At 45.6% G+C, this 25,445-nt stretch overlaps 1 protein-coding gene and 1 pseudogene across 7 annotated transcripts in view; one reads left to right on the top strand and one right to left on the bottom strand.

The window, feature by feature from the left end:
- Tom1l2 (target of myb1 like 2 membrane trafficking protein) overlaps positions 1 to 25,445 on the top strand; it is a 126,772-nt gene that overhangs the window by 23,415 nt on the left and 77,912 nt on the right. The window lies entirely within an intron of this gene.
- LOC102924284 (cytochrome b-c1 complex subunit 7 pseudogene) lies at positions 21,812 to 22,339 on the bottom strand (annotated as a pseudogene).

Raw genomic sequence — 25,445 nt, 5'->3', positions numbered from 1 at the left:
TAGGCAGAGTCTCATACAGCTCTGACTGGCCTTAAACTTACTGTATAGGCTAGCCCTTAAACTCCTCAGGCCTGCCTCTGTCTCCCAAGACTTGGGATTATAGGTATGCATGTGGTACTACACTCAGCTCAAAGATTTTTTTATCGCTGTCCTCGTTTATCCTAATAGTGTCCTAATAGAACCCTAATGCTACAAATACAGTGAAAGGTAAATTACAGGGCTGGAGAGACAAAAATGAAGAACACTGGCTGCTCTTCCAGAGGACTTGGGATCGATTTCCAGTGCCCACACGGTGACTCACAACCACCCGAGACTCCAGTTTCAGGGCATCTGATTCCCTCTTCTAGTCTGTGTGGGCACCAGACATGCATGTGATGCACAGACACACACGCAGGCAGAATACTGATACATGCAGAGTAATTTTTAAAAATATGTTCAAAAGAAAGGAAAATTACAGTAAGTGTGTCTTCTAGAAAGAAGAAAAGCTTTGAAATTAGACAGCATTTTTCCCCTTCATTGTATGGCCTTGTAAATCCTAGGCCAGTACTTTGCTGTTGACTTCTATTCCCAGCCTAGACAAATGCTCTTTGAGTCCTTGCTCTACTAATATGTTTGAGCCTAAGATTCCTCATCTGTAAAACAGGGATGAGAAGTCCTACTTCGGGACCGGGGATTGGCCCGGTTGGTAGAGGTTTGCCCTTGCACAACCCCCCTGCTTCTATTCCCATCACTGCAGAAAACCTGTATTGTACAAGCCTGTATTCCTGTCATTCAGGAGGTCGAGACAGAAGGACCAGAGTTTAAGACCATCCTCTGGCTAGTTCACAAGTTCGAGGCCAGCCTGGGATCCATGATATCCTGTCTTATAAAATTTTACTTTTAAAAGTAGTGTTGAGCTGGGTGGTGGTGGTGGTGGTGGTGGTGGTGGTGGTGGTGGTGGTGGTGGTGGTGGTGGTGCACACCTTTAATCCCAGCACTCGGGAGGCAGAGGCAAGCGGAGCTCTGTGAGTTTGAGGCCAGCCTGGGCTACAGAGTGAATTCCAGGAAAGGCACAAAGCTACACAGAGAAACCCTGTCTTGAAAAACAAAACAAAACGTAGTATTGAGAGACTAAAGAGATGGCTCAGTGGTTAAGAGCACTTGCTGCTCTTGCAGAGGACTGGAATTCAGTCCCTAGTTCCCATCAGGTGGCTCAAACCACCCGTGACTCAGCTGCAGGGGACCTGATGTCCTTTCTGGCTTCTGTGGGAACCCACTGTTGCTTACATACCCACAAACAGACGTATACATACCCACAAACACTTAAAACAAAAGTACATCTTTTAAAGTAGCATTAAATGAGATTTTTGCTAACAGTGCCACAGCAAAGTACCACACACTGGGTGGCTTTGACAGAGTTTATCTTCTCATGACTCTGGAGGCTCAAAGTCCAAAGCCAAGGTGCAGACAGAGCCAGCTGCCTCTGAGACCTCTGCCCCGGCTTTTGTAGAGGCCGCCTCTTCTTGCTCTGTCCGCACCAGAGCCGGTCCTCCTGGCCTCTGAGATTTGGTTAGGACTGCTTTAACAGCTCTCTTAGACCCAGCTACACAGAGCCTGTCTCCAAGCCTAACCATATGGTAAGGGGCTAGGAGTTACACTTACAAATGGGGAGGACACAACTAACTCTTCACATAAGCTCTCTGCACGGAAGGTAGTTTTTCCTGTCTAGATCTGTGTTGAGTTCTTTCTGTTCCTTGCTAAAGACTATATTTAATGTTTGGGGTTATGTGGAGGGGAAGCAGTATTTACTATTAAGCACCTTTCTAATTTCTAAGCACTTTCTGTTCAGATTAGACCAGCACGGGAGGGTGACATTTAGAGAGTAAAACCAGCCTCCTGCTGCCGCTGGCCCTACAATTCCAGCTCAGGGTCAATAATTCATCAGCAGCAAAGGCCAGGCTTGACTTGATGGTTTCAGCAAAGGATTGTGCTTCTATTCTGTTTTTTTCTTATGATACCAAGAGTTGAACCCAGGGCCTTGCACATGCTAAGCACACATTTTGCCACTGAGCTACATCCTTAGCCCCAAGATTATATTTTAAATTTGTAAAGATCAAGATAGGATGGAAACCAGACAAAGGGGTTGATTAAAAATTAAACAGAGCCATGCATGCATGGTTGTGCACACCTTTAATCCCAGCACTCAAGAGGCAGAGGCAGGTGGACAAGTTCCAGGACAGTCAGAGCTACATAGTGAGATTCTGTCTCAAAAAGCAAAACTAAACTAAAAAATCACACAGGTGAAATATGTTCAATGAAAGAAGCCAGACACAAAAGGCCATGTGTTGTCTGATTGCATTTGTATAAAATGTTCAGAATAGGCAAATCTATATACAGAGAAAGTGGATTAAGTTGTATGACCCTGAAAAGATGGGGACTGCAAAGTGACTACTAATGCGGTCCAGGCTTCTTTCTGGGATGATGGAACATGCCAGAGTTTGAGATAGGGGTGTCTCTCAGTTGGTAATCTTCTTACAGTCCTGGTAGAGCCACCTCTAGCACTTTGGAAAACGCAGAAGTATCTTGGAGTTAACAGGAGAGCTACTAGCACAAGTATATTATCACACTGAACCTCGTGGACTTGTGCCCTTTGCAAGAGTGAATTTTAGCCGGGTGGTGGTGGTGGTGGTGGTGGCCTTTAATCCCAGCACTCAGGAGGCAGAGGCAGGCAGATCTCTGTGAGTTTGAGACTATCCTGATCTACAGAGTGAGTTCCAGGGCTTCACAGAGAAACCTTGTCTCAAAAAGAAAAAAAAAGTGAATTTTATAGTGTATGAATTGCATCTCAACAAAGCAGTTAAAAAAATTGAACCATGTGATGGTGAGAATAACTTCTTTTGAACTTTGTTCTTTGTGTTTTCTTTTTTTAAACTTATTTTCAGGGCTGGAGAGATGGCTCAGAGGTTAAGAGCACTGGCTGCTCTTCCAGAAGTCCCAAGTTCAATTCCCAGCAACCATATATATGGTGGTTTACAACCATCTATAATGAGATTTGGTGCCCTCTTCTGGCATGTAGGCATTAGCCTCAAGCTCAACGTCTTTTTTTGTGTTCTTTGAATTTTCAGTAATTATTTTATTGGGAAAAAAACAGAGTCCTACATTTCACTAAGATTACTTAGTGTACAGTTTTGTTTGCAAAGGAACTGTCCTTGAAATAACAAGGAAGGGGTTATTTTTGCACTTAAAATTGACGTGGCTAAAAGAAATGACTGGAAATACAAGTTGTCAATAGGAAGTGAGCATGCATGTGTGGCTGGCAATCAGGTTGGCCCATGTAACGTGTTCTCTTGAGAGAGTGTCTCCTCGTCAGTAGTGGCTCTGCAGTCTACAGCTCTCTTTTTTGACAGAGTCCACAGACAACCAAGTCCAGCCTTGAAATCCTGTGAGTGTTCATCTAGAGAATTGCTGGTTCCATGTGTGACTTGTTTTCAGCCCAAAGCCAGCAGATTTCTGGGCCATATATATTTTTAATGTATGTTAAATAATTCATTAAGGTTGTTTGTGCTTACCTCACTTCCAGCTTGCCTGTTTCTACCTCATTTTTAACCTCGTGGAGCCTTCTAGCAGTCTGCTTCCTGGCTAATGTGTAACCTCGTGGAGCCGTATAGCAATCTGTTCCCTGGCTAATGACCACATAAAGTCATCTCAGAAAGGAAAGCTGAAGACTTTCATGTTACCTTTGCCAGTGTGCGCTCTCAGTCCACCCTTTGGTATTTGCAAAGGTCAGATGAGCTATTTCGGTGTCCATGGCCCTGATTAATGGGAAATCCTGCATTCTCATTGGTCCCCGAGGATGAAGGATTGGTGTGGTGGTGGCAGGCAGCATCTGCTGGAATGTCAGAGCACAGTGTTGGGAATTGGATGAGCAGCAGGCCTAGGAAGCACAAGGAGGCGGTGCCCCTCTGATGCTAGCCCATGAGTTTTCCTCTTCTGCAGCCATGCAGACATCTCTAGGAGCGTTTGTTCTCCTCCATTAAGCTGTGTTGCTAGGGATTTAATGTGGAAAGTACAAGTTGCCCCTTCCCTACAAGGACTGTGGGCTCTCTGTCAGCTTCCTGCTTCCCTAAGTCTTTCTAAGCTCCTGTGAGTCGGCATGCTTGTAGTTAGCTGCTCACCCCTCCTCGTAGATGTTGGTCTTTTCTAACTTAAATAAAAATTGCTGTGTTGGCATGGAGATTTTAACCGGAGAACAGGCGCTTTGTGCACTGGGGAGAATAACTCTGAATAACATGGGACTCGCTTCCCACCCAAGAGCAGATGGTCTACATTCATTTATCTTGTGACCTTTCTTTGCTTCTCAGACACCAAATCTCTGATCCCAGGGATCATAAATATTCTTTAGGTTTGCAGCCATAGAAACGAGGAGAACAGCAAGCTGTGGGTCTCGTTTCCCACTTGTTAGAGCATTTTCCAGCACTAAATCAGAGTCGTGTAGCAGTGGGCTTTATGGACACCTGAAGGACACCACAGCAAGGCTGCCTTGGCCAAGGTCAAGAAGGAGCCCTCTGCTCAGCTCTGCAGCCTCGCCTGTCCAGTTACCTGGCAGCTTTCCCAGCAGCTGCTTCTAGACACCATGATGATGGGCACAGACCCCTTTCACCTGCCCAGGGGGTCTCATTATTAATGTCTTCCGTGGTGATAAAGCCACCTGGTGTTAGTCACCTTGTCTGCTGCCTCTCCAGTCCCTAGCACCTGCTTTCTCCTCAGGAGGCAGACCCACAAGTGCTGCATGAGGTGCTCTGAGAACAGGCATACACTGAGGTCGAGGGAGGAGGCCTACACAGAGGTGGTCTGAGCCAGTCCCCGAAGGAGGCTGCCAGGAGCCGGGTGTGTGCATGTGCTAGTAAGAGAGGATATTAAAAAGGCCCACATGGGTTATCTGTGTAAAGTGAGGCTGGTTAGAGACAATCATCCTGAAGATCAGGAGGGTAAAATGTATTTAGAGTTAAGTGGAAAGCTCTGGAAGGTTTTGTTTGTTTGTTTGTTCTTTTTGCTTTTTGAGACCGGTCTTACTATGTAGCACTGCTATCCTTGAACTCACTATGAAGACTAGGCTGGTCTCCAACTCATAGATAACTGCCTGCCTCTGCATCCGAAGTGCTAATCTTAAAGGAGTGAGCTACTATGCCTAACCGCTCTGAAGTTGTTTTTTTTTTAATAATTTATTTATTTTTATTTTATGTGCATTGATGTTTTGCCTGCATGTATATCTGCGTGGAGCTATAGATAGTTGTAAGCTGCCATGTGGGTGCTGGGAATTGAACCTGGGTCCTCTGAATGAGCAGCCAGTGTTCTTAACCACCGAGCCATCTCTCCAGCCCTTCTGGAAGGTTTTTAAATTTTTTTTTTAAATGTGTATGAATGTTTCGCTTGCATGTGTGTCCGTGCAGTACATGTGTGCCAGGAAACCACAGAGGCCAAAAGAGGGTGTCTGATTCCCTGGAACTGGAGTTACAGATGGTTGTGAGTCACCATGAGGATGCTGGAAACTGAACCCAGGTTCTCTGGAATAGTAGCCAGTGCTCTTAACTGCTGCGCCATCTCTTCATCTTCCCTGGGAGATTCTTCTGGTTTGTTTTGTTTTTTCTTCTCAACCCCACAGTCTCCCTAGATCCCCATATCCTTCCCACTCCCAAGTCTTGTTACCTTCCTGAGGCCTCCTCTGGGTCCTCTAGTTAGCAGGGCTCGGCCCCCCCCTGTACCCTGCTATCAAGCTGTACTGCCACTGTTTGGCTCCTAACTCCCTGGCTCAGATTAGCCACACTTGGGGTCATACAGTAAGGCAAGAAAGAAGGGGGAACACACTAAAGAGACTCCGGAAGTGGTTTAGAGGGGTCTTCAGGTTGGGGTCAAGACACACCCAGTGTGAGACCTATTTTTGCTTTTCATGTTCTTTAGATGAGATGATTTTTTTTTGTTTCTGCTTTTTACGTTCTTGTTATGGAAAGTTTCAGGTACCATCATGAGCAGGAAAGACAGGTTATGGCAAGACTGTGCACTGTGATCCAGCCTGATCCAGCTGGTCTCACGTCACCAACCCAGTGTTGCTTATCCACTCTACCCTCCTCCCACCCTGCTTTATTTTGGGGCAAATTTCAGACATCATGTAATTTTACCCACAAATGCTTACATATATGTCTAAAAGTATGGGCTTTTTGTCTGAGGTCTTACTCTGTCAGAGTGCCAGGTTCTCACCTGTGATGGTGAATCTTTTTTTTTTCATTATTTATTTATTTATTTATTTATTTATTTATTTATTTATTTATTTATTTATTTTATTTTATTTTACAATACTGTTCAGTTCTACATAACAGCCACAGATTCCCTTGTTCTCCCCCTTCCTGCCACCCTCCCCTTCCCCCCAGCCCACCCCCCATTCCCACCACCTCCAGATCAAGGCCACCCTCGAGGACTGAGATCGACCTGATAGACTCAGTCCAGGCAGGTCCAGTCCCCTCCTCTCAGATTGAGCCAAGTGTCCCTGTACAAGTCCCGGGTTTCAAACAGCTATCTCATGCAGCGAGCCCAGGACCTGGTACCACTGCCTAGATGCCTCCCAAACAGCCAATCAACTGTCTCACCTATTCAGAGGGCCTGATCCAGTTGGGGGCCCCTCAGCCTTTGGTTCATAGTTCATGTGTTTCCATTCATTTGGCTATTTGTCCCTGTGCTTTATCCAACCTTGGTTTCAACAATTCTCGCTCATATAAACCCTCATCTTTCTTGCTAATTAGACTCCCAGCGCTCCACTTGGGGCCTAGTCATAGATGTCTGCATCCAGATTCCTCAGTCCTTGGATGGGGTTTCTGGCACAACTACTAGGGTATTTGGCCATCCCATCACCAGAGTAGGTCAGTCCCGGCTGTCTATCGGCCATTGCCAGCAGTCTTTTGTGGGGGTATCTTTGTGGATTTCTGTGGGCCTGTTTATATCAGCATTGTTTATAATAGCCAAAACCTGGAAACAACCTAGATGTCCTTCAACTGAAGAATGGATAAATAAATTGTGGCACATATACACAATGGAGTACTACTCAGCAGAGAAAAACAATGACATCATCCTGAGTGAGGTAACCCAGACTCAGAAAGACAAATGTGATGGTGAATCTTAACTGTCACCTTGACTGGATTTGGAATTGCTGAGGAGACACCTCCGTGCTTATCTTTGAGAGCATTTCCAGAGAGGGTTAATTGAGGGGGTCGATGCCCCCTGAATATGGGCAGCCCCATCCCGTGGGCTGGGATCTCAGATTGAGGAAAGAGGAAGGAACTGGAGGGCAAGTGACCACTCTGCTTTCTGACCGTGGATGCAACAGGACCAGTCGCCTCCCGTGCCTGCTTCCCCCGGAGAGCTGTGTTTCTTCCACGGCCACTGGGATGGGGTATGCTTACACTGTGAGTCGAAACAAACCTTTCTTCTCCGAAGTGCTGTGGTCAGGGATCCTGTCGCAGCCACAAGGCAAGTAACTAGCACAGCGCCCTGTGGGTGAAGTTGTGAGTGAAGCCGGCACCACCTTTGCTGGGGTTCTCATGGCTAGCTTGTCGGTTCCGTTTGCAGCAGGCTCCACAGTGACACAAAAAGCACATCCTCTGGATCTGTGGACATGCCTCAGTGGTCGAGAGAGTGTTCAGCAAATGTAAGGCTCCAGGTTCATTCCAGTCTCCAAACCAAACCAAACCTACAACCTTCAGAGCAGATGAGGTCAAGTCCCGTTTTCAACCCCAACACTTACTAATACTCTGTCTTTTGTTTGGAACATGTCACCTGTCTGCAAATCCAGGACATAATCACTCCCTCACAGTGTTATGGTCAGATTTCAGTGAACAGTGCACGTGTTGGCACACAAGCTCTGAGTACCTGTGTGGTATTTCTGAGTCTCATAGCAGCACTGCACAGTCATTGCTGCCCATATTTTACATGTGAAATGACTGAGGCTTAAAACCAAGGTGACCGAACACACCTGAGGTCTTGGCTACTAAATTGCAAAGTAGGCACTTTAGCCTAGATCTGACTGACCTAAAAGCCCTGGGCTTTTATTACTGCTGTTATTGATTGAACCTTGTTGCTTGGTCTTCTGAGAAAGAACATGCAGATCTTGGGTCAGGCAAACAGGGCGATCTGGCCCTGGCCTGGATCTGCTGTTTTAAGCCTATGCTGATTTGTTACAACCTTCAGCCCGTCTCTCATTAAAGAGCTTGTTGGACTCATTAGCACCTAAAATGGAGAGAAAAGAGAGCAGAAGAGGAAAATAAGCCAAATGCAAAACCGTCCTCATCTCGTTGCTGTTTTTGAGGAAAAGAGACCAGAACTCTTGTTATTGATGGAACTTTGTTTTCTATTCAGTCTGTTGTGAGGAATGGACAGTGGGTATCCATTTCCACTGTAAAACTGTTAGGGATGGAAATTGGGAAGAACCCGCAGAAGCCCAGGTTCCACCCACTGTGCTGGAATTTCTTCTGTTCCTCTTCACTGCCTCTTGTAGTGGGCAGGTTAGAGACCCATGGGGGGTGCAGGTGCAAGAACTAGCCATGGCTATGACCTGCTACCCCAGAATCCAGTCATGAAAGATCTGGTTTACTGGGGACCATTTTGCTGGCTTTTATTGGTGTGCTCCATTCTCATAGAGCTGTGGGGTTCCTAGTTTGGTAAACAAGGATGCTAAGCAGTTAAGAGAGTTGTCGCCAGTTCTCTTCCTGTTCCTACAGAAGCTTCTGGAACTTGCTCTTCAGTGGCATCCTGTCCATCATGTGAAGAACACATTTGCCAAGTTGGAATGGGACTGGGACTCTCCCCAAGGTCCCCAGGCACAGGAAGCCTTTGCTTCTGAAATGGCTTTTATCTGATTGTTTACTGCAGAGATGGCCTCCTCTGTGGATGTGGAATGCCTTTGATGTCATCCTGGACAGCCACCTTCAGTTGTATAGCTTTCCCCAAATAAGGCAGGGGAACAGATTTAAGCCAAAGACTGCGAATCCCAGTGGTGCAGCTCTTCAAGTGTGACTTACAAGTTCCGTGGCAGAGCCTCCCTTTTGGGTACACAAAACCGGTACCTTATTGCAAGATGACAGTCTGGCTTTCTTGGGATCCAGCCAAGTAAACAATTTGAGATGACCCCCACACTTAACTAGCTAACACTTTGGGCTGTAATCCAAAGTCATTATGGAATACAGTTAAAATTTGTTCCCTCTGAAACCCTCTGGCTATTTATTTGAATTAGCGAGGTTACGCCAATGACAGCCATGGAGACCAGTCTGTGATTAGGAGAAGTTGCTTTGAACTTCACAGTCAGGGCGTCAGGGTGCCTTCTTCCTGCAGTTCTCACAGCCTTGCCTTGTTCTTGCTCCGTGTTGGGCATGTTGGGCGTCATGTCTCCTTTCTCTGTGTGAAGCCCTCTTCCCGCTTCTATAACCAGAGTTCTCCTCTGCCCTGAAGGTGGGGATGGCCTGAAATCAAGTGCCATCTCTTACTAGGAGTGTGGATTTTTGGAGACGTCACCTCTCTTTCCTGGACCTTGTCTCCTCGTCTGTAAAATGGGTCTACTATTTCCTGAGTGGGTCACACAGCTTCTGTTTGCCCAGAGCCTTTGCCGTGTGCCAGTTATGTCTGTTTAACATGTACACGCTCATCCAAGTACAGCTGCCCCAGGTGAAATTCCACGGTTAAAAAATTGTTTTTAGTTTTTTTTTTATTTTTATGGGTATGAGTGTTTTCCCTGAATGTATGTGTGTGTGCTGTATGCATACTTGGTGCCCTTGGAAATCAGAAGAGGGTGTTGGATCCCCTGGAACTGCAGTGTGAGCCACCAGGTAGATGCTGGGAATTGAACCCCAGCCGTCTATGAGAGAAGTATGTGCTCTTAACTGCTGAGCCTTCTCTCCAGCCAGAAAGTCTTTGTTTTTTATACTATATTTTCCTTTTGACCTCCACCTGGTCTCAAATTCACTGCCCTCCTGAATATTGGTTCATGCCCAGCTCTATGTCTTATAAAATTTACTTAAACTTTCTTTTGAGAATATTGGCTATATCAGTCTTAGCACACACCTTTAATCCCAGCATTCAGGAGACAGAGGCAGGAGGATCTCTGAATTTGAGGCCATCCTGGTCTAGAGAGCGAGCTCTGGGATAGCCAGCATTATGTAGAGAGACCCTGTCTTGAAAAACAAACAAACAAAATTTTAAAGTTTAATGGAAATTTTCTTATATTGTGTATTCACTTCAGTTCAAGAATTCTAGTTGCTGTACAATGTCATATTTCAAGATTTTGTTTGTTTGACTGGGATGTACTAAGGTACAATATTGGTTTATTGATGTGTCTCGTGGCCCTTTTGATTTGTGGGCTCTTCATCCAAATGTTTTTTGTTGTAATTTATATGCTGAAGAAAGTAGGACATTTGTCCTATAGTGTTTTCCACAGTCTAGATTTTTATTATTTCTCTCTGTCTGTCTGTCAGCGGGGTTGGTGGTGCACATCTGTGGAGGTCACAGGACGAGTTTGTGGAGTCTCTCTCCTTCCCATTTACTTGGGCTGGGGGATCAAACTGAGCTGTCAGCCTGGGTGGCAAGTGCTTCGTCCCTGTACAACTGACAACTCAGCAGGCTTGTTTGCTGTTGTTCTGTTTGTTTGTTTGTTTGTTTTATTAACGGAATCATAGTCTGGACTTTGCTGATCGTATCTCCATGGTGTCATTTAACATGTTCAGGTTTCCCTCTGCCCTCCACATTTTGTGTAAGTCAGGAGTTGAATGTAGAGGTTGATCAGATTCAGGTTCAGGTGGGTTTTTTATTTATTTATTTATTTATTTATTTACTTATTTTTGTTATTGGAAACGGGGGTTTTATATAACCCAGACTGGCCTTGAACTCCTGATCCTCTTCCCTCCACTTTCTAAGTACTAGAATTACAGGTGTAAGCTGTTTGGGGTCCAGTTTTTGACAAACCTATTGCAGAGGGTGAATAATTTTCTGTCAGGAGGCTCTTACTATTGGGTTGTCTTTCTGTTAGAAGAGTCAGCAGCCAGCCATTGGTAGTCGCTGCCTATGGGCACTCATTTGATAGGGATTGTCAAGTGGTTCCTGTCTTAGTGCTGTCCTATTGCTGTGAAGAGACACCGAGGTAACTTATGAGAAATAGCATTTAATTGGGAGCTTACTTATAGGTTCAGAATGTTAGTCCTTTATCATGACGGCAGGGGGCGTGGTGACAGGCTGGCGTGGTCTGAAGTAGCGGTTTAGAGCGTTTACATCCTGATCCACAGGCAGCAGGCAGAGACAAAGAGACACTGGGCCTGGAGTGGCCATTCCCAGTGACACACTCCTCCAACATAGCCACACCTCCTAACCCTTCCCAGACAGCTCATCAGCTGGGGACCAAACATCCAAACACTGAGCCCATGGGGGCCATTCTCATTCAAACAGCCAGAGTTTCTAAATTGAACTTAATTATTTTGAGGATCTGTTTCTCATGATGCCTATAGGCACCAGAAAGACTCACTAAGTATTGGTAATAATGAATAATTGGACTGGGATTACATCTTAGAGGCAGAGTACTATCCAGCATGCCAGGCCCCAGATTCCATCCCACACAGCACAAAATAGTGGTGGTGGTAGTGGTGGTGGTGGTGATGATGATGATGATGATGATGGTGATAATGATAATCAGCAAAGAGCAAGAACAACAAGTCCCAAACAATAACTAGAGAATGCGTGTCCTTCTTGTTCACTGATTGGTTACTGCGAAATGGTTCTCCCTGGAAGAGGAATGAAGTCATGCCTCAGGCTCTGTGCCCTTTCTGTTATTCAGAAGTCCAAGCTTTGGTTGCAGTTTTTGTTGCTTGGCTTGTTGCCTGATATGAAGAGCTCTGAGGGGTATCGGGCAGCCTGGGTGCAGACTGTAGCTACCACTGTGCAGGGAGGCGATGGGGAGGCCTCAAGCTTGAGAATTCTCTTCAGCTGTACAAGCAAACTGCCAACTTTTTGACTGGAATCGGTCTCCGCACCCAAAGTAAATATTGCTAGAGAGGGACCCCAGACCAGAGAGGTCGCCTCACTCTGCAAGTCCTGGGGAAGGGTTAGTTCAGATGGGAGATGCTTTAGAGGCTGCCCGCAGACCAAGGCCTCAGTGAGACTGTTTTCAGCTGTACTGAGCAGCTGTGTTATAGTTATTAGTGGTAGATAAGGGTGCACACTCACGCCCCCGTGCATGCGTGCGTGTGTGTGTGTGTGTGTGTGTGTGTGTGTGTGTGTGTGTGTGAGTGCCTGCGTGCGTGCGTGTGTCCGCATCATATCGTTTCTCTGGGTCTCATCTTCCCAGTGTGAGAGAAGGGACACTAAAAATTTCTACCTTGGTCTTAGGGTAAAGACTACATAAAAGGTGAGCGAGCCATCTAGGATATTTTAAGAAGGCGGTCAAAGAGGCTGGAGAGATGGCTCAGCCATTACCTCTGGCTCCACGGACATATGTGCATCCTATACACACAAACACATACAATATATATAAATAAAGATCTTTGCTGGGCAGTGGTGGTGCGTAAGCCTTTAATCCCAGCGCTCGAGAGACAGATGCAGGTGGATCTCTGTGAGTTCGAGGCCAACCTGGTCTATAGAGCGGATTCCAGAACATCCAGGGCTATTACACAGAGAAATTCTGCCTCAAATAAAATATTTATTAAAGAGAACCCAGGTAGGATTCATTGATGTTGACGAAATCTGGAATTCGTCCCTGTGTGTTTAGGTGCGTGGGGATGGAAGTGGAGTCTGGAGAGATCTGCAGTGTCTTGAGTCTCATGGTCTCTTCTAGAGAACCCTGTCTCAGTTTGAATGCCTGTCTCGGCCGTCTCTGTTGCCTCTTCAGTCATTTATTGCATGGAACGTGCTGGTCGGGGAGGACGGTAGTCGGGGGGAGGACGGCTGTCAGTCTAATGAGGAATGCAGCTTTGGGCTTCTCCAGTGAAATCAAAGACCCCAGTGTCTGGGAGGTAGAAGCGCTGTGGGTTGCCAAGGGCAGCAGCATCAGCCCTTCTCGGGCACTCTGCCAGGTGGCTTCCAGCCCAGCTTTGTGTATTCCAGGGATGAGAAGCTCCGCACTGCCCACAGCACATCCACTCCTGCTCGCTTCTCAAGAGGGAGGCCTTTCTTAATTTTATCTGAAACCTGCCTCCTTCTCATCTCACCCTGCCAGTCCCTGGCGCCCTTCCCATTGTCCTGGAGAGCATGAAGGAGCACAGAGGAGAGAGTGCTCTTGACAGTGTACCTGGAGCAAGCCTCCCAGAGCCGACTTGCAGCGCAGTGAACCCTAGCCAACCATGTGGCACTGCCTTTGTGTGAAGATGGCAGCAGGGACGTTTTTGAACGTGGCAGAAATGATCTATTTAGCAGTGTCAGGTTCAGGTGGACTGGTGTGACATGCCGTCGCAGGAGCTCCGCAGCCTTCTGTGTGCCTCACCGTGTAGCTCTCTCTAACGTCCTTTGTTGGGCCCCTGCATGTGAACACTGCATTATTTAGAGCCCATTTATCCTGGCGCTTTCTCGTTCCTCCAGTCTGCAGGCAGAGGCGGTGACATATGGGCCGTGTGTCAATGCTGGGCCGGTTGTCAGCCTTAGAGAGCTGTTAGGGAGCTGAGAGCTGGCAATGTCAGCGGGGAGTTCAGAGTCTTAAGACACAGAGTTCTTCATCACCAGGAACCCCCCCCCCCCAGTAATGACACAGACAAGCAGAAAAGAGCCTTTGTTTCATCTGGCTGGAAGCCCTTGCCCATCCATACTTACTGGATTCCCCTGATCTGAGCACAGGCTGACCAGTCGTGAAGCACTGTGTGCAGCAGTATATTCATAGGGTGGAGAGTGACGTATTGGGCTTCCATTTCTATCTCTTACCAAAGATAAAGTAAAGCTGCCCGTGTTCCCTGCGTGGGACTATAGTAGAGTGGTTGGTACGAGGAGATGAATTTGCTTTGGGGGGAGAGGGCATGTTGAATGGCTTGTGCTGGGGTAGCCAGACTGATCTGGAAATGTGCACCTCTGTACTCAGTTCTATTTTATTCTTGAAGGCTCCAGGGCCAAATAGTCTCCGCCTTCCTTTCTGTCCCCTGACTTTTGTTACAAATGATAGATTGTTTTGTTTCTTTTTTTTTTCTGTGTTGCTGTAAAAACTGATGCAGTAATCAGCATCTCAGGTCTTAAATCTTTATCTGATTTTTAGATTATTTACTTATAATATATTCTTTCAAATGGAATTACCATGTTGCGAGACATAGCATTTATTTACTTATTTGCTATTTATTTATAGACAGGCTCTCTGTGTGTAACTCAAGCTCGTCTCAAACTCAAAATCCTCTGGCCTCAGCCTCCTGAGTACTGGAATTACAACTGTGCACCACCACTCCCAGCTAAATATACCCATTTTCATTAGAACTTGATTTTTTAAAAATTGGAAACAGGATGCTGCTCGTTGGAAACAGGATATCAACATGTAGTGTTTAGGCAGCCCTTGAACTTGCAACCTTCCTGTCTCAGCTTCCCAAGTGTCCATGTTTGCAGCCTGACGGAAGGTTTTTGCTCTCTGGGAAAAAAAATCAGGTTACTTTAATATTTGCTCAGCCTTCATTGGCACCCAGCCTAACCTGCCCTAGCCTGAAGTGGGATACTAGTATTAGAGAAGGCTGGAAAAGACTTTCCACAGAGCTTTTAGGACATATTCCAAAGTTGTTAAACGTTAACTAGGCTGGAAGCAGGTGAGGACTTTTCAAAATACACAGACAGAAGAAGGGCAGCAGGGAGCTGACAGGGCCTGTGGAGAGAACACAGACTCACACTAATAGCAGTGGGAAATCAGAGAGAGGCTCTGCGCAGGCCAGTAACGTGGCGAGATTTGTATTCTGGAAAGGTCACTCTAGCAGTAAAGTAGAAGGTGGATTTGGCAAGACAGGAAGGATGACTTCCCTCCTGGGAGACCAGTTAGGACTGATGCACAGACAGGCTCCTCCATAGTCAACCCAGTGCTCCAGGTCGGCTTCACTGTTAGGGGAAAGTACGTTTCATTTGAATTTCTACTTCTTGAATTCCTGTTGAGGGCAGATATTCTTAGGTCGATTTGCCATACTGTTTGCTTGTGTGGGACTTGCCTCCTGTGACCTAAAAGTTCTTCATACAGAAGGACTCTGTCATCACAGACTGCAGAAATGGTAGTATCCTGTGTATAATTCAGGTCTATGTCAGAGCTCATAGACTTACAAGAGGGGCACATTGGTCCTGAGTCCTTGGGACCAATTTGAGGCTCCTAGGTGCATCATCCTCTGTCCTCTCTGGCCCTTTATACTACCTCCTAAAGCAGGCACCAGACCAAGGCCTTGGAAATCACAGCTCAGCAAGCTTGGGCTTGCTGACTGGAAAGAGCTGTAAGAGGGATTATAGAGAAGGTCACTTTTCTGTCATTTGGGTTTGGAGAAAGGGGCTCAGGGTGTGTCAACCTCAGTTAACTAGGGGAACCTTTCTGATAAGGAACAGTTTTGTTACAGGTGGAGGTCAGTTAAGGCTGTAGCTGACTGCAGGTTACAAGCATTTGTAGAGTGGCAGGGTATGTGTCTCCCCACGCCTGACTCCCAGTTCAGCTCCACTCCAAAGTTAACAGCATCCACTTGTGGACCCAGCCTATCCATATATTTAGCAGTTTGCCAGTCCCATGGCCTCCATGGCTTCCTGAGGTAATTTCAGACAGGGGCTTGCTGAGACTGTACTAACTGGAAAGCCTTTTCTTTCTCTCTGTTTAGATTTATCTATTTATATTTTATGAATATGGGTGTTTGCCTGCATATTTGTCTGTGGACCGCATTGTGCAGTACTTACAGAGGCCAGAAGAGGGCGTTGGATCCTCTGTAACCGGAGTCACACTTGGTTGTTAGCTGCCATGTAGACACTGAGAACGGAGACCCAGCCCTTTGCAAGAGCAGCCAGTGAATGCTCCTAACTGTTGAGCCATCCCTCCCACCACTGGAAACTTTTCTGAATAGTTGGCTGCTTGCCACGCTGCGTGCGGGCTTTGTTTCTCTCGGAAGGCTTTATGTGCAGTGCATATAGTGTCCTGACTTCCACCCTAATAGCTATGTGCAGGGTAGTTTGGCTGCTGAGTGCAGCACAGTGGCTGAGTAATGAATCCATTGGCCCTTTACAGCATGTCCATCAGGAAGCCACAGGGACCTTCGCCTGTGTTTTTGTCTGGATTGTTTCTCCTTGTTAAATCACAGTTGTTTCAGATGTCAAAGCATTGCCGTCATAGTCAGCAGCCTTGCCATGGTGTCCTACATCCTTAGTTATGTACTTGCTTTGGATGCAGCCCCTTTTTGCTGTTTAATTTTACACAAAGGCCAGATGTGAGCTGTGGCATAGAATTGGATGAACTGACCTTCCACAGGCCTTCTAAAAACTATCCAGTTACTCCTCATGACTATATTGGTAGGCAATTAAAAGGAAAAAAAAAAAAAAGATCATAGATATGGGAGCTGGAGAGATGGCTCCCAGAGGTCCTTGGTTTGATTCCCAGAATCCAGAGCAGCTTTCAACTCCAGTTCTAGGGGATTCAGTGCCCTCTTCTGGCCTCCTTGGGCACTGCATGCATATGGTACACAGACATACACATAGGCTAAATAAATAAAAGAAAAAAGTCATGGATATACCTAGAAAAGAAACAGTTTTTTTCCTCTTTTGAGATGAAGTTTTATTACCTTTCCCAGTTGGTCTCTGGTTCCTTGATCAAGTGATCTACCTACCTCAGACCCCTGAGTAACTGAGCTTACAGATGTATGCCCATGAGCCAAGCTAAGGAGTACTCTTTTTCTTAGAAATTACCCCCACCACATGAACACATACACACACAAAACAAAAACAAAACAGATGGCTGGAGAGATGGTTCGGTGTTAAGAATCCTTGTTGCTCTTACAGAGGATCTGGGTTCTCTTCTCAGTACTCACATGTCAGCTCACAACCATCTGTAACTCGAGTTCCAGGGGATCCAACACCCTTTCCTGACCCCCAAGGGCACCAGGCATGCTTATGGTCATGTACATACAGCAGGAAAACACTCATGCACATTAAAGTAAAATAAATAAATCTTTTTCTAAGTTAAAAAAAAAAAGCAGAATCATGCACAAGTGATTTTAGCACATTTTGGGGTTGTCTTCCAGGCTTTGCATCGGTATACATTTCATGTATTAAACTCTGGAAACTATTTTTTTATTTTCATGCACGTTTGTCTACTCTTAACTCCCCCCCCACCACCACCCACCCCCCCACCCCCACCCCCCGACTCAGCAGCCAAATACGTCTAGAATGACACAGCACTCTAGGCTGCAAGTCCCCTTGTGGGATGATGCTGGTGACTCCATCAGAATTTCATGCTTTAGCCATGCTTTGGGCCCAGGTCTTGTTCTTTAAGTACTCTCAAGGGTGGTAGGTCATCATTCTTTGCAAGATGGATTTGATTTCTAAAAATGAGCCGATGATTTCCCACATCCCATTGTTGTCTCCCCTTTGCAGCCCAACTTGAGATATGACTGTACCAGCAGATTAGGTTTTCCAGGGAAAGGAAAGAAGATGAGAGTAAATATTCATGAGTTACTAACTATGAGTTATAGCTACACTAAGCTGAATTCTAGGGCTCTGTAGAAACCTCTGTGTAAGTATGGCAGTAGTTCCCCAAATGGTGCTTAAGTGGGCATCAGAATCTCCGGAGGACTTTCTTTAAAATGTACACGAAACCAGGATTGATGGAGAGGGAGCACCATAGAGAATGTAGTCTTTCTCGGTAATTGAAGTGAAATGCTCAGTAGGTACCCAGTTACTGTTCCTCATTTATTCCATACTGCTCTAGTTTGCTTTCTAGTGCAGGGACCACAGAGGAAGGCTACTTACCTGCTTGCTTGCTCTGGCTTACTCAGCTTCCTTCTTATGTATAGTTCAGACCCACCTGCCCAGGAATAGCACTGCCCAAGTGGCGTGGGGCCCCTCAGATCGGTTAGCAATCAAGAAAATGTTCCAGAGACTCAGCTCATAGAATGCCCACAGGCCAATCTGATGGAGGCAATTCCTCAAGTAAAGCCCCCTCTACCCAGGTGCCTCCAGCGTGTGTCACCCACTAACCAGCACACTTACTGACAGAACCTTGATTTTGTTTGGAGTGGCTTTTGCCCAGCTAGCGTGTTCCCTTCTCTGGGTTCCCTTGTGGCTAGGAGTGGTGACCTGTATGCTCTGGCCTGTCAGCTGGAGGTAGAAGCACTTAGGGAGCACGCCTTCATGAATGGACATCCCTCCAGCCTTTGTACTTTTTCCTTTCCTGCTTCACAGGCTTTCAGGTAGCAGCAACTGCCTTGCAGCCTCAGGCCAGTGACAGCAGCCACACAGTTCTCAAGTCACTATAGCGTCATGCTACCTGCTTCAAGATTTCTTCTTGTTCCACGAGAAAAATAAACCTCCATCTGCTTAAGCAAATGTTAGTTTTTAATTGCTTGCAGCTGAATGCAATCATAACTGATAAGGTAATGTTTTAATATTTTACAAGGGAGAAATATATTTACATATTGTGTAATTAAAAATGAAAAATAATTTAAATCCCCACAGATTTCTGTGCCCCACATCAGATGTACTGAAATAGACTCTTTGGGCTCAGGATGCACATATCTACATTTTAAACAAACTCTCCAGGCAATTCTGGTACACAGGAAACAGGAGAATCATTGTTATACTCAATAGTATGAGTCCCATTTTACAGATGAGAGCATTGAATCATGCTAATAAAAGCTCCATGTCTGTATCTGTGTCGGTACACACATACAGGTGCATGCATGCTTGCATGCGGTGGTGGTGGTGGTGGTGGTGGTGGTGGTGGTGGTGGTGGTGGTGTGTGTGTTTAGAGGGATATGGATGAAACCCAGGGTCTTGGGCATGCTAGGCATTCATGCCACCACTGAACTGTAACTCCCTGTGACCAGTATCCCAGTAATTTTAAGTGAGGTTTGACTCTGGACTTAATACCCTTCCTTACTTCTCTACCCAAGGAGACCTGGCTTTCTTCTCAGCACAGCCAAACAACTTCCAAAAGGATCCTCCAAAATAGAAGGTCCCCTCTCGGTGCCAGTCTGACACCACTGTCCGAGGACAGCATCACTGCCACATCTCACCCGGTGATGAACGCGTGCTCTATAAGTTCCTGGCTTCTTTTTCTACCTTTGAAACAAAATTCACTGAAATTTTGTTTTCTCTGTAGGCTTTCTAGGATTTAGTCCCTTAAAAATGACTATAGTTTTTTTACTCATGAAGGATAATTACAGTCTTTTCTCTATCATTCATCAAGACAGTGGTCAGCCATACACATTCATAATAACACACCAATACTTTTTTAAAACATGGTTTTGCTATTTTTATAGGGGCTATGGATGTCAGATGCACCTGGAGCTGGAATTACAGGTGGCTATGAGCTACCTGATATGGGTGCTGAGGACTGAACTCAGGTTCTCTGGAAGAGCAGGACGCAGGGCAGAGTCTCTCTATTTAGTCCTGGCTGTCCTGGAACTTACTATGTAGACCAGGCTGGCCTGGGACTTTCAGAGCTCCCCCATCTCTGCCTCCCCAGTGCTGAGGTCATACCCCAACACTAGTGCTTTTGAAAGGGATCTCTAATAATTTGATATATATGAGTTTAGGAGATCTGTCTGACAAAAATGGTCTTCTAACAGGAAGGAGGAACTTTCATTCTCTGAAATAGGAGGTACTAGAGGCCCTTGAGTAGCTGGTGATATTTTGTGGGTAGAGTGTAGTCCAGGAGTTAGGAACTTGGTATTCCATAGCTGAATGTGGTGTGAATCCACCATGCTTCAGGATCTCTGGTGTACTTCCAGATGCATTCAGACAACTCTGAAGCTCCATTATTGAGGTTCCCTTATGCATTCAGTCTTTAGGAAGTTCTTCATTATGTTGCCTTTTAAGGAGGTCCTTTGTGGGCAAGAAGAGAAGGTAGATTCCTGTCTCCAGTGGTAGCTATTGTCACGTACAAGGGGCTTGCATATTCAAGACTCCATGACAGACCTTTATTTTATTTTTTGTTGTTTGCCTGTTGTTTTGTTTGTTTGTTTTGCAGTAGTTAGGGGTAGGACCCAGAGCCTCGCATGTGCTAGAGTTAGGCAAGCACTACTGAGCCTCAGCCTCAGCCCCACACCTTTGTCTAATTCATGTTACTTATGTTTATTTGTCTGAAATAAGGAAGCTGAGATTGCCTCAAACTTGGAATCCTCCTGCCTCTGCCTCCCAAGTGATTGTGATTACAACTGTGCATCAACTAAGCCAGATTAATTCATTTACTTCTTATAAAAGCTTTGCAAGGTGTCATTGTTCCTGTCCCATGGATGTGGAAATCAAGGCTTAGAGAAATTTAGTTGTTTATCACACAGCATAATCAGATTGTTGCTCAGGCCTGTCTGACTACAGAGATTCTGCCCCAGCTCTGTGTAGTTGCTTCAGCTGCACCCAGCTTCAAAGTGTGGCAGAGCAAGTGAAGTGTGGTGGAGGAGAAAGGGTCTCCAGGCTGGCCTGAAACTTGTAATCCTCCTCCTTCATCCTCCTGAGTGCCAAGGTTACAGACATGGGCAGCCATGGCTAGCTAGGAGGCCTTGTTTGATGAGAGAATTGGGAGAAATATCTGTAGAAGAAACTGCATTTAAAGACATTAGGGTAAAGCTGGACGTGGTGGGACAAGTAAAAACGAATAAGGACAAGGTTGATTGCATGCTGGGAATGAGGACTGTGCTTTGATTGACTATAGTTCCTTGTGGGGTTGGGGCAGGAAAAGAGGCTGTGAAAGTAACTGGGGCAGACTGTAAAAGGCAATGATCACCTGGCTGAGCAGAACGTATTATGTATTGTGTTGTTCTTTTATTATCCCTTGATGTACAAATGACTGAAAGCCAGGAGCGGTGGCGCACACCTTTAATCTCAGCACTTGGGAGGCAGAGGCAGGTGGATCTCTATGAGTTTGAGGCTAACCTGGTCTACAGAGTGAGTTCCAGGTCAGCCAGAGCTACATAATGAAACCCTGTCTCAAAAACAAAGCAGAATAACTGTAATCATTCCAGTACTCAGGAGGCTGAGGAAAGAGGATCTTTAGCTCCAGACTATCTTGGGCTACACATCAAGATCTTACTTCAAAAGAAAAACACAGTTACTTGTATGTATGTGAATGATGACAGTAAACTGCAGTGTTAGGAAAAAGAACTTCCCAAGTATTAATGGAATGCCTTTTATTCTACCATTAATTAGAAAGTAAGGTTTGTGAAACTCATTGTCTTTCCCATTTTGCCTCAGCTACCAGGAACCCAGGAAGCCTAACTGAATGACTAACATCAATAACTGTCCTACTCGCTGGTTCTTGGGAAGCAGTTTCTTCTGTTGTTTCACGTGGCTTACAGTCATCTTTATGTGATTTCCATTGGAAATAAATGATTGTTCAAAAGAACCCTGAGTTCTTCCGGTGGCAGTAAGATACATCCGTGTACCATCACCGAGAGCGGCCAGGTGGGACAGAGCGTGATGCAGCAGTGTTCGCTTCAGATGTGCCACGCTCCTGGCACACTGAGGAGCTCCTTGCAAGAGAATATTGAGAAAGGCGTCTTATCTTGGACGAGCAATAGTCACTTGCTCCAGAGCCCCCACGAGTCTCTGAGTATTGCTGGGGAGGGCATGATGGGTATATGTTGGCAGGAGGGGATGCTCCTGTGGTTGTCTTCCCCCTGCCAAGTTTGAAGTCATGTCACTATATATGCCTGGACCCCCCTTTTGATTTCTTTTTTTTTTTTTAATGGCTCCAATGGACATTTATTTAAAGCAAGGCATCTGCAGAGCAAATAATTCTTAAATTGTGATTCAGGTTGAAACAACTTCATAAAAATACAGAGACCAGGCACATCCACAGATCTCAACTGCAAGATCACTTCTTCATCCAATTCTTCTTTCTCTTTTCTTTCCAGAATAACCTCTTTCAGAGATGGTTCAAGGTAGAATTGGTCCTCCTCATATTTTGTCCACTGCTCCATAGACAAGATCTGATACCTCATGGTCAGGTCCAGGGCTCTCTTAATTGGAAGCATTCTGTCATTATAAAGATCCCCAGGAAGCCTTCTTACGGCTTCTTTCACATCTTCAGCCTGGTATACTGTATCATCTCGCATTACCCCAGTCTGTTGAGTCCTGCAGCATTATAATACCAGTTTCAGAAACCATCCAGCTGCTTGCTCCACACTGCAGCAGCCGGTCTGCCCGCCATTTTGACCTGAGAGTAAAGCGCTGCCTTCTCCCCTTTGATTTGTTTTGCAGGTCTTCAGTTTGGTGGTTCTCTAGCACCACCTCAACCAGCTTTGGGGGGTTGTTAGGCAATGAGCTAAATAAAGCTTGTGTGTTCGTGGGTCTGGGGCGTTGAAGGCAGCTCGGCAGGATGACTGCATGGTGGGTAGAATGGTAGCAATTTTGTCTGACATGGCCTTGAGGAGAATGCATGGGCTCATATCAGAGCATCTAAGTGAGACCCACCCTCCTGCCTTCCTGGGTGTACAGGCATGGACTCTGTGCAGCGGGTCTGTGCTGGCGGTCTTCACAAATACACAGAACCAAGCTTTCCCTAGAGAGCTGCTGCACATTAGGGTAAAACGTTACCTCAGGCTGGGCTACTGTCTTGCTGTTTGTGGGCATCCATATTGTTTTTTTGTTTGTTTGTCTGTTTGTGGTTTTTTGTTTTGTTTGGTTTTGGTTTTGGTTTTTTGAGACAGGGTTTCTCTGTGTAGCTTTGGAGTCTGTCCTGGAACTTGATCTGTAGACCAGGCTGGCCTCGAATTCACAGAGATCCGCCTGCCTCTGCCTCCTGAGTGCTGGAATTAAAGGTGTGCGCCACCACTGCCCAGCTCTATGTTGTTTTTAATATTCATGTTAGTAGCCACAATGGTTTGATTTGGGTGAAGAACCTGTTGAGAAGATATGTGGAATTGTGTGAGAGAGCTTTTCTGGAAAAGTCTTGCCAGATTCTCAAACATTTTATTTAAGAAGAGTTAAACACTACTGCTCTGAAAAATGACTGTCTTTGAATTTTTTCTTGGCGTTCTAAAATGTCCTATCAGCCCTGTCCCCAAGCCTGGTGCTCAAAGCACCTGTAAGCAGAAGGGATGGAGAGACATTAGGATAAGATGGCTAAGAACTGGGGACTGAGGTCCTGGACTGTCTAGCTCTTGCCCTCATGAGCTCCTCAGGCTCCAGTGCAGTCTAACATCCTCCTTCAAGAGCTACTCAGCGGCCAGCGGCCTGGCTGTCCTCTTGCTCCTGCTTTTCACCACTGTATCAGCTGAGGAAAGGCCTGCTCTCCCCCTGCGCTGGGGAGCAAGTATGAGGAACTGCAGCAGTGAGACTTGTTTGCTTGCAGAACAAATGAGATTTTTTTTCCCCCTCTGGGCCTCAGCTGGGGTCTGGACAGGAAGTCTGCCTGGTTTTCTTTCACCTTACTGGCTTCACAAACCCACAGTTACACCTGCACTTTGTGAGTCAGAATTGGAAGCATTGTTCTCTGGTTACCACCAAGGAATGCCTTTCCTGAATGGTTCCTGTGGGTGTGAGTAGCTCTGAAGGAAGAATGTCCAGAAACAGAGACAGTAGCTATTTATGGTTTATTCTTTTGGTCAGACATAATTGAATACATACTGTGTGCAGGTAGAATTCACTGTATCCCAGGAAAGGCAGGTCTATGTGAAGACATTACCTAAGCTGTAGAGAATAAGCAAGCCCATCAGAGGAATCCCAGAGGGGCACAATTAATTCAGCAAGCGCACCTGCAGGGGCGGCCACCCTCACTAATAAGAGGCCATTGAGCTGGATGTTAAAGGGAGGATGTGGCTTCTGCAGGCTCTTCTGACCCTTTCCATTATGGAAGCATGCATTTTTACCTTGTTATTAGTATGCACACAATATTTCATGCTGCTGCCTTTCTGCTTAGCATTCCTCTGCTGATTTCCACTTAGCAACTAGGCCAAAGTATTTATCATTTTTAAAAGCTACACAGCATTTTTGCCTTATTGATGTAGCCTCATTGCATAGCCACCCTCTCATTTGTTGGGAAAAGCGGAGTTTTTCTCAATTACGAATCCTTGCAGTTGGCTCTTCCTCTCCCTCTTCCCTTCTTTCCTTTGTTCCTTAGGAATTCATGGCTAGGTTAAAGTTATGAATGGCTTTATGCTTTCTCCTTGCTTTTTTTTTCATTACAGAAAATTCCAAATATACATAAAAGGAAAATGACGAGTATAATGATCCCCACATATTAGTCATGGAGCCTCAATAATAATCAGTTCATGGTTATTATCATGCCAAAAATAAACTAGTCCTAACTCTTCATTTTTTTTTTATGGTACTAAAAATGGAACCAGGGTCCTCATCCACACTAAGCTTCAACCACTAAGTTATATCTCCAGTCTATCATAATTGATTCCTAATAGAAAATATCTAGTCATCCAAATGAAAGCTGACAGTTTCCCAGTGTTTCTTTGGTCACTCTCATGAGGCCAAATTGCTTTTTGTTCCAGGGTGTTTGCCAGGGAAGTTTTGCTTGACCTACCAGTTAATGACTAGGACTTTTTTTTTTTTTTTTTTTTTAAATCAAGAAAGGATCTGTCGGCCTGCAGGACCTGACCTCCAAAGGAATGGAGGGAGGAGGTGGGAGAGAGGCACTGCACTTTACTCCTAGGGAAGCTTGGCTGTAGCACCCTTTTCACGTACCGGCTTGAACTGACAATGTGGGGGGGTAAAGCAATGTCTGGCCTCTCCCCTTGAGACCACCTCACTAAAGCAAGCAGTACCATGCTGTCATTTTCAGCACTGAGAAAAGCTACATAGATATTAAATTTCTCTTTCTACAGTAAAAATTCCAGAAAGCTAGGAAATGCCTACTCCCTACTGTATTTGGTCACTCTGTTGGCATGTTTCTCTTGGCAAGCTTTGTTCTGTATTGTTCAAGGTGACCCAGTTAGAACTAGGGTTTAAAGTCATGCTGGCCTCAGTAAGTTACACAACCTGTGTGGTATTAAGTCTACCAGCTCTGCATATTTTACAAGGAACTACATACTTGCATGGAGTCTCCTAATAGTTAAATATGGTTACATTTAAGTATACTCTCTCCTGTTTGTTCTGTGTTGATATTTCTGATTTTTCAGTGGTGATGGATAGGAACAGCTTCCTAAATAATTCAGAGCCCTGTTGTATTTGCCATCTCAGACTGATTCTCAGTTTGGGCCCCTTGAATTAACTAGGAGTTAACAGCTTCCTGGGTGACCTCCTCTGGGACAAGGGGTGTTGTTAGCAGGGAGGCTGGTCAGGATGAAGTGCCTTGAGAGATAACT

This window comes from Peromyscus maniculatus, chromosome 8, assembly GCF_049852395.1.
Source record: "Peromyscus maniculatus bairdii isolate BWxNUB_F1_BW_parent chromosome 8, HU_Pman_BW_mat_3.1, whole genome shotgun sequence".
In the NCBI taxonomy this organism is placed as follows: Eukaryota; Metazoa; Chordata; class Mammalia; order Rodentia; family Cricetidae; genus Peromyscus; species Peromyscus maniculatus.
The sequence above is the reverse complement of the archived record's forward strand: the minus strand, read 5'-3'. Positions and strand labels throughout refer to the sequence as shown.